Source organism: Chiloscyllium plagiosum, chromosome 14, assembly GCF_004010195.1.
Source record: "Chiloscyllium plagiosum isolate BGI_BamShark_2017 chromosome 14, ASM401019v2, whole genome shotgun sequence".
Lineage (NCBI taxonomy): Eukaryota > Metazoa > Chordata > Chondrichthyes > Orectolobiformes > Hemiscylliidae > Chiloscyllium > Chiloscyllium plagiosum.
In genome coordinates, this window is record NC_057723.1 from 63,599,505 (window position 1) to 63,608,459 (window position 8,955).

Here is an 8,955-nt window from a genome sequence, read left to right on the forward strand (position 1 = left end):
GTTTAATTTAGATAGATGCGAGGAGCTGCACTTTGGAAAAGCCAGGATTTATACATTTAATGGTAAGATCCTGGGGAGTGTTGCTGAACAAAGAGATCTTGGAGTGCAGGTTCATAGTTCCTTGAAAGTGGAGTCGCAGGTAAACTGGATAGTGAAGAAGGCGTTGGCATGCTTGCCTTTATTGGTCAGAGCATTGATTACAGGAGTTGGGAGGTCATGTTGCACGTGTACAGAACATTAGTGTACAATTCTGGTTTCCCTGATATAGGAAGAATGTTATGAAACTTAAAAGGGTTCAGAAAAGATATACAAAGATGTTGCCAGAATTGGAGGGTTTGAGCTATAGGGAGAGGCTGAACAGGCTGGGGCTATTTTTCCTGGAGCATCAGGAGCTGAGGGGTGGCCTTATAGAGGTTTACAAAATCATGAGAGGCATGGATAGGTTAAATAGACAAGGTTTTTTCCCAGGGATGGCGGAGTCCTAAACTAGAGGGCATAGGATTGAAATGAGTGGGGAAAGATATAACAGGGATTTAAGGGACAACCTTTTCATGCAGAGGGTGGTGTGTGTATTATGGAATGAGCTACCACAGGAAGTGGTGGAGGCTGGTATAATTGCAACATTCAAAAGGCATCTGGATGGGTATATCAATAGGCAGGTTTTAAAGGGATATGAGTCAAATGCTGGCAAATGGGACTAGATTAAATTAGAACATCTGGCCGACATGGACAAGTTGGACCGAGAGGCCTGTTTCCGTGCTGTATATCTCTATGATTCTAAGTTAAAGGTTTTTAAAGTTCAGAAAATTGCCGAGTTCACCTGACTTTCAGACCCAAGTTGACAGAAAGCACTGATCAGGTTTCTGTACTTAATTAGAATTACTACTTTTTACAAGTAAATTAATTCTAATTACAGATATACATTTATAAACCATTGGCAAAAAACACTAATTAAAACTCTAATCCCCTTTCAAATACATCCACAGGCACAGACATACGCAGACACACACACACTTCAGTGGTTCTCATTCACAAGAGACAATTCTTATGATTCTTGTGGTGGTCAGAATGCTGCTTTCCCACTGTCCTTCTCAGATGCTACTGCTGGTTTGCTAGAGGCACAGGTGGTTTGTTCACTTATAAAAGCTTTTTGGTTCAGTAATTAAATATCATAGCTTAACATCAACTGCAGAAAGTAAGTTTGACTTTTTGTTCTGGCTTAAAGTGGCATACAGCGCAGAGCAGAGAGTGAGTCTCAGAACAGTAGATGCTTCTCTGTATCTTCTTCACAGACCCAAGCAGTTCAGCTACATGAGAACCAATCATCTAGCTATTGACAAGGAGAGGACCTTTGTCATTGTCACAAGTCCACAGACCAATCAGCTACTTGTTGTCAACCAAAGCTCCATTTGTGCATGATTCTTCGACATCAGTTTATCAGCAACTACTGAATGCTGCTCTGATAAGGGCAAAAATACTGCAGATGCTGGAATCCAAAGCAGACAAGCAGGAGCCTGGAACAACACAGCAAGCCAGGTAGCATCAGGAGGTGGAGAAGTCGACGTTTGGGTTATAATCTTTCTTCAGGAATGAAGGTGGGGGTAAGAGGAGCTCCACATAAAGGTAGGTGGGGAAGGGTTATGCAGAGAGAGGCGGAGTGATGAGGTAAGGATAGGTGAATACAGGTGGTGGGTACTACTTGGTTGGTCGATGGGAGGAATGAAGGCGGTTGGCAGCTGGAAGAGCTGAAGGGTTGAAGAGGTCACAGCACTGTCTCAGTGAGAAAGGGACTCACGTCTTAGGGAGGCAGAGAACTTCTTCAAAGTGGGCATCCATTGAAAAGACTTTGTCATGGTACAAACTTTGAGGTTCTGTACTGACGGAGTACTGCACTGACAGAGGGTCAGTACTGAGGGAGTGCTGTACTGTCAGAAAGTTAATACTGAAGAAGTGCTGTCCTGTCTGATACTCAGTACTGAGGGTGTCCCACACTGTTGGAGGGTCAGTACTGAAGGAAAATGGCATTGTCAGAGATTCAGTAGTATGTGAATACTGCAATACCTGAGAGTCAGTACTAGAGAGTGCTGCAGTTTGGAAGGTCAATACTGAGGAATTGTTGCAGTATCAGTCTTGTCAGTACTGAAAGAATGCTACATAATCGGAGCGTCAGTACGGAAAGAATGATGAACTGTTGGGGGTGAGCACTGAGAAAGTGGTGCTCTTCTGGAAGCTCAGTGGCTACACTGTCAGAAAGTCAGTACTGGCATAAAGCTGCACTGTTAGACTAGGTTAGTTCTATGGTGACATATGGTCAGTATCTGAGGGAGTGCCGCACTGTCAGATGGTCATAACTGAGGGAGTGATGCACTGTCAATGAGTCAATACTGAGGAAGTGCTGCACTGTCAGATGGTCATAACTGAGGGAGTGATGCACTGTCAGATGGTTATAACTGAGGGAGTGATGCACTGTCAATGAGTCAATACTGAGGAAGTGCTACACTGTTGATTGGTCAGTACAAGGGAATGTTGCATTGTTGGTGCTTCAGTACTGAGGACTGGGACAGTCAGCATTGAGGGAGTGCCACATTGTCAGGATCAGTGCTGTAGAAGCTCTGTACTGTCAGAGGGTCACTACTGAAGGAAGTGCTGCGCTGTCAGAGGGTCATTACAGAGGGAATGCTGCACAGTTCGAGGGTCAGAACTGAGGGAGTGCTGCTCTGGCAGAGCATCAGTGCTGAGGGAGTGCTACTCTGTTAGGGGCAAAATACTGAGGGAGTGCTGCACTGTGAAGAGGTCAGTAATAAGGAACTGCTGCTCTATCAAAGGATCAATACTAAGGGAGTGTGGCACTGTTGGATGGTCAATGCTGCAGAAGTGTGGTTCTGTCAGGGGATCAGTGCTGAGGAAGCACTGTAGTGTTGGAGGATCAGTAGTGAAAATGTACTGTACTGTCAGATGATCAGCACTGAGCGTGTACCACGCTGTCAGAGGGTCAGTACTGAGGAAATGTTGCAGTGTCAGTTTGTCAGTACTGGGAGAATGGTATGCTGTTGGAATATCAGTACAGAGGAAATGTTGGCAGGCAAGACTGAGGAAGCGCTGCCTGAGGCTCAGTACTGAGGGTTTCCACACTCTCGCAGAGTAAGTACTATGGGAAAGCTGAATTATCAGACATTCAGTGCTAAACAAGTGCTATGCTGTCATATGCTCAGAATGAAGAGAGTGTTGCATGTATAGAGGTTCATTACAGAAAGCGCAGTGCACTGTCAGAGGATTGGTACTGAGGGAAAGCTGTACTTCAGAGGGTCATAGAGATATACAGCACGGAAACAAACACATTGATGCAACTTGTCTATGCTGACCAGATATCACAGCCAAATTTAGCCCCATTTGCCAGCACTTGGCCCATATCTGTCTAAACCATTCCTATTCATATATCTATCCAGATGCCTTTTCAATGTTGTAATTGTACTAGCCTCCACCACTTTCTTTGGCAGCTCAATCCACACATGCACCACCCTCTGCTTGAAAAAGTTATCCCTTAGGTCCCTTTTAAAGTTTTCCCCTCTCGCTCTAAACTTATGCGCTCTAATTCTGGACTCCCCCACCCCAGGGAAAAGACTTTGTCTATTTATCCTATCAATGCCTCTCATGATTTTATAAACCACTAAAAGGTCACCCCTCAGCCACCGACGCTCCAGGGAAAACAGCCCCAGCCTATTCAGCCTCTCCCTATAGCTCAAATCCTCCAACTCTGGCAACATCCTTGTAAATCTTTTCTGAACCCTTTCAAGTTTCACAGAATCTTTCCTATTCGAAGGAGACCAGAATTGCACACAATATTCCAGCAATGCCTAACCAATGTTCTGTACCAAGATGTCCCAACTCCTGTACTCAATACTCTGACCAATAAAGGAAAACATACCAAACATCTTCTTCACTATCCCATCTACCTGCGACTCTACTTTCAAGGAGCAATGAACCTGCACTCCAAGGTCTCTTTGTTCAGCAACACTCCCTAGGACCTTACCATAAAGTGCACATGTCCTGCTTTGATTTGCTTTTCCAAAATGTACAACCAGTTGAGAGAGTGCTGCACTCCCCGAGGATCAATACTGAGGGATTGTCACACTGTTGGAGGGACAGTGCTGAGGGAATTCTGCACTGTTGGAGGGTCAGTACTGAGGGAGTGACATATAGTTGGAATGTCAGTGCTGAGGGAATGCTGTATTGTTGGAGTGTCAGTACTGAGGGAGTGCTGCAGTATCAGATTCAGTGGGAGGAAGTACTGCACTGTCAGACTGTCAGTATTGAAGAGTTAGTACTGTGGGTGCACTGTGCTGTTGGATGGTCAGTACTGAGGGATGACCGCACAGTATATTATTGAATCCCAGCACTGCCAGCATAGTATCTGTTGTCATTGTGTCTAATAGAATCATCTGGGATGCCTTGGGCAGACTCCTTGCCATCAATTCTTTTTATTGGTTTTAGTCTAAATTACAGCTGCCATTTGGAAGGGATGCCCACATGAAATTCTGAGCAAATGTTGAGAGTTAGCAGATTACATTTATTACATACCACCTAATTGCTAGTTACATTACAGCTGAGCTAAAAGGGAGACTTTGAAAGGAGCTAAGTATCTGTGACTGAGAAAAAAGTACACTAAGGAATATAACAACACAGCATGTAAAAATGAAATGATCAAGCAGAGTATGGCTTTGTGAAGGGTAAATCATGCCTGATACATTTATTGCAGTTCTTTCAGAAAACAAAGGGGAATCAGTGGATAGAATACATTTTGATTTCCAAAAAGCATTTGATAAAGTGCTGTACATAATAAGAGCACATTGTGTATGGGCTTGTATATTAGAGTAGGTCAAGGATTGGCTAACTAATAGATGACAGAGAGTTGGGATCAGGGGGTATTTTCAGGATAGCAACCTGTGACCAATGGAGCACCACAGGGATCAGTGCTGGGGCCACAACTCTTTCATAATACTCATTAATGATTTTGATGAGGGAAGTGAATGTACTATAGCTAGGTTTGAGGATGACACAAAAATAGGTGGGAAGGCAAGTGGTGAGGATGATATAAGGAATCTGCAGAGCGATATAGCCAGGCTAAGTGAGTAGCAAAAACTTGGCAAATGGAATGTAGTGTGAGGAAAATGTGAGATTATGCACTTTGGTGGGAAGAATTGAGGAGCTGAGTATTATTTGAATGGAGAAAGTCTGCAGGAATCTGCAGCACAGAGGGATTTGGGAGTCTTTGTGCATGCATATGCTAAAACTACACAAGACACTGAACAGACACAGCTGGAGCATTATGAAGAGTTTTGGTTCTCTTATCAAAGAGTAAAAACTGGCATTAGATTTGGTCTCCTCTTAGGGACTCTCTCCCATATGTAACATCTCCCCTTCCCCAAATTTATTTTCTGGTTCATGATTTTTTTAAAAAATGCAGTTGATTCAAATGATTCAAGTACGTTAACCATAATTCTAGCTCATTCAAGTCTCTGGCTTTATCACTGTGGCCAATCTGGAACTCAACTTTCCTTCCTGATCAAGTATACGTTGGACAGGGAGGTCTGATTCTTTGGTCATTTGTGGATACTTAATTTAGTTGTTGGTCTTGTAGTTGAGTCAAATAGGGTGGTGCTGGAAAAGCACAGCTTGTCAGGCAGCATCTGAGGAGAGTCGACTGACATTCCCGATGAAAAGCTTATGCTCGAAATGTCAACTCTACTGCTCCTTAGATGCTGCCTGAGCAGCTGTGCTTTTCCAGCGACACACTTTTTAAATCTGATCTCCAGCATCTGCAGTCCTCACTTTCTCCTGGTCTTGCGGTTGAGTTGATGGTGGCTTCTCAGGCTTTTGGTTCTGTTTATTAGGTTCATCCAACTTCAGCAGTAATGCTTATCATTCTTTTATAAAGCAAAGCATCTGTGGTTACAAAGCAACATTCTTACTGTGGTGTTAATGAGATGTGACTATCGCTGATTTGGTATATGTTGAATGATTGCACAATCCTTAAGATCCATAATCTACACTGTAACCTTGCTCCTGACCTGGCAAGGTTTTGGAGCAAAATATCTTTTGCAGTTGGTCCAAAACAAAACAGAAATTGCTAGAGAAACTCAGCAGTGTGGCAGCATCTGTCGACAGAAAGCAGAGTCAACTTTTTGTATCCAGTGAACCTTCTTCAGAACTGACATTGTAAGATAAACTCTGTCATTGAGAATATAGATTTTTGTTTCTCTGGGAGAAGCTACCCTGTTCCAACCCAAGTTCTAGCTGGTAAAAACAATGACTGCAGATGCTGGAAACCAGATTCTGGATTAGTGGTGCTGGAAAAGCACAGCAGTTCAGGCAACATCTGAGGAGCAGTAAAATTGACGTTTCGGGCAAAAGCCCTTCATCAGGAATACAGGCAGAATGCCTGAAGGGTGGAGAGGTCAGAGAGGAGGGTGGAGTGGATAGGTGGAAAAGAAGATAGACAGGTAGGACAGGTAGTGCAATATCATTAAATTAATCCAGATTTGGAGGTACTGGTGTTGGACTGGGGTGAGCATGACCAAAAGTCACATGACATCACATGGGGACAGTGCTGAGCTGGAAGTTTGGAACTGGGGTGAGGTGGGGGAAGGGGAAATGAGGAAACTGTTGAAGTCCACATTGATGCGCTGGGGTTAAAGTGTTCCAAGGCGGAAGATGTGGCGTTCTTCCTCCAGGCGTTGGGTGATGAAGGAGCGGCGGTGAAGGAGGCCCAGGACCTCCGTGTCCTCGGCAGAGTGGGAGGGGGGAGTTGAAATGTTGGGCCATAGGGTGGTGTGGTTGATTGGTGTGGGTGTACCAGAGATGTTCCCTCAAGCGCTCTGCTAGGAGGCGTCCAGTCTCCCCAATGTAGAGGAGACCGCATTGGGAGCGACAGATACAATAAATGATATTGGTGGATGTGCAGGTAAAACTTTGATTGATGTGGAAGGCTCCTTTAGGGCCTTGGATGGAGGTGAGGGAGGAGGTGTGGGCGCAGGGTTTGCAATTCCTGCGGTGGCAGGGGAAGGTGCCAGGATAGGAGGGTTGTAGGGGGGCGTGGACCTGACCAGGTAGACACGGAGGGAATGGTCTTTGCGGAAGGTGGAAAGGGAAATATATCCCTGGTGGTGGGGTCCGTTTGGAGGTGGCGGAAATGTCGGCGGATGATTTGGTTTATGCGAAGGTTGGTAGGGTGGAAGGTTAGCACCAGGGGGGTTCTGTCCTTGTTATGGTTGGAGGGGTGGGGTCTGAGGGCGGAGGTGCGGGATGTGGATGAGATGCATTGGAGGGCATCTTTAACCACATAGGAAGGGACGTTGCAGTCTCTAAAGAAGGAGTTCTAGTTCTAGTTCAGTTGGTTTCCAATATGGTGCTAAATCTGTGTATTATAATATTGTGTATTTACTCTTAAGGAGATGGTGGAGTAGTGCAATATCACTGAATTAATCCAGATTTGGAGGTACTGGTGTTGGACTGGGGTGAGCAAGACCAAAAGTCACATGACATCACATGACATCCAACAGGTTTATTTGAAATCACAAGCTTTCTGTGTGCTGTCCCTTCATCAGCCCATAATTTCAAATATACCTGTTAGACTATAACCTGGTGTCTTGTGACCTTTGACTTTATTAATCCAGAGACTCAGGCTTATGTTCAGCCGGCAGCTCAGTGGTCAGCACTCCTGCCTCACAGCGCCAGAGACCCGGGTTCAATTCCCACCTCAGGGGACTGTGTGGAGTTTGCACATTCTCCCCGTGCCTGCGTGGGTTTCCTCCGGGTGCTCCAGTTTCCTCCCACAGTCCAAAACAAAACAAAACGTGCAGGTTAGGTGAATTGGCCACGCTAAATTGCCCACAGTGTTAGGTGAAGGGGTACATGTAGGGGAATGGGTCTGGGTGGGTTGCGCGTCGGTGTGGACTTGTTAGGCCGAAGGGCCTGTTTTCACACTGTAAGTAATCTAACTAAAGACTTGGATTCAAATCTCACAGATGGTGAAACCTGAATTCAATAAAAAATCTAGAAGCTGCAGCTAGGCTAATGGTGACCATGTCAATTGTTGTTATCATCCACCCAGTTCATTAACACCCTTTAAGGAAGGAAATCTGCCACCCTTACCTAGTCTTGCCCCATGTAACTCCACACCCACATAGCAGCGGGGTTCACTATTTGTTCATTTAGGGATGGGCAAGAAATACTGGCTCAGCCAGTTGCTCAAATCCCATGAATGAATAAAGACAGGCATGATGTAACTATATTGTTTAACAAAATCAGGTCTGTCATCTGCACATCCTTCCCTACTTGGTATTGCCACAAATACCTAAAAGAAGGATTAGTGGTAGTGAATTAGTGGGCGGCATGGTGGCACAGTGGTTAGCACTGCTGCCTCACAGCACTGGAGACCCGGGTTCAATTCCCGCCTCAGGCGACTGACTATGGAGTTTGCACGTTCTCCCCGTGTCTGCGTGGGTTTCCTCCGGGTGCCTCCCACAGTCCAAAGATGTGCAGGTCAGGTGAATTGGCCATGCTAAATTGCACGTAGTGTTAGGTAAGGGGTAAATGTAGGGGTATGGGTGGGTTGCGCTTCGGCGGGTCAGAGTGGACTTGTTGGGCCAAAGGGCCTGTTTCCACACTGTAATCTAATCTAATCTAATCTAATCTATCCAAGGCATCTGAGATGGTTTTGAGACTACGACAACGGATGAATGGGCACCGCACAACAATCAACAGACAGGAGGGTTCCCTCCCAGTTGGGGAACACTTCAGTGGTCCAGGACATTCAGCCTCGGACCTTCGGGTGACCATCCTTCAAGGTGGACTTCGGGACAGGCAGCAGAGGAAAGTGGCCGAGCAGAGGCTGATAGCTAAGTTCGGTACCCATAGAGAGGGCCTCAACCGGGACCTTGGGTTCATGTCACATTA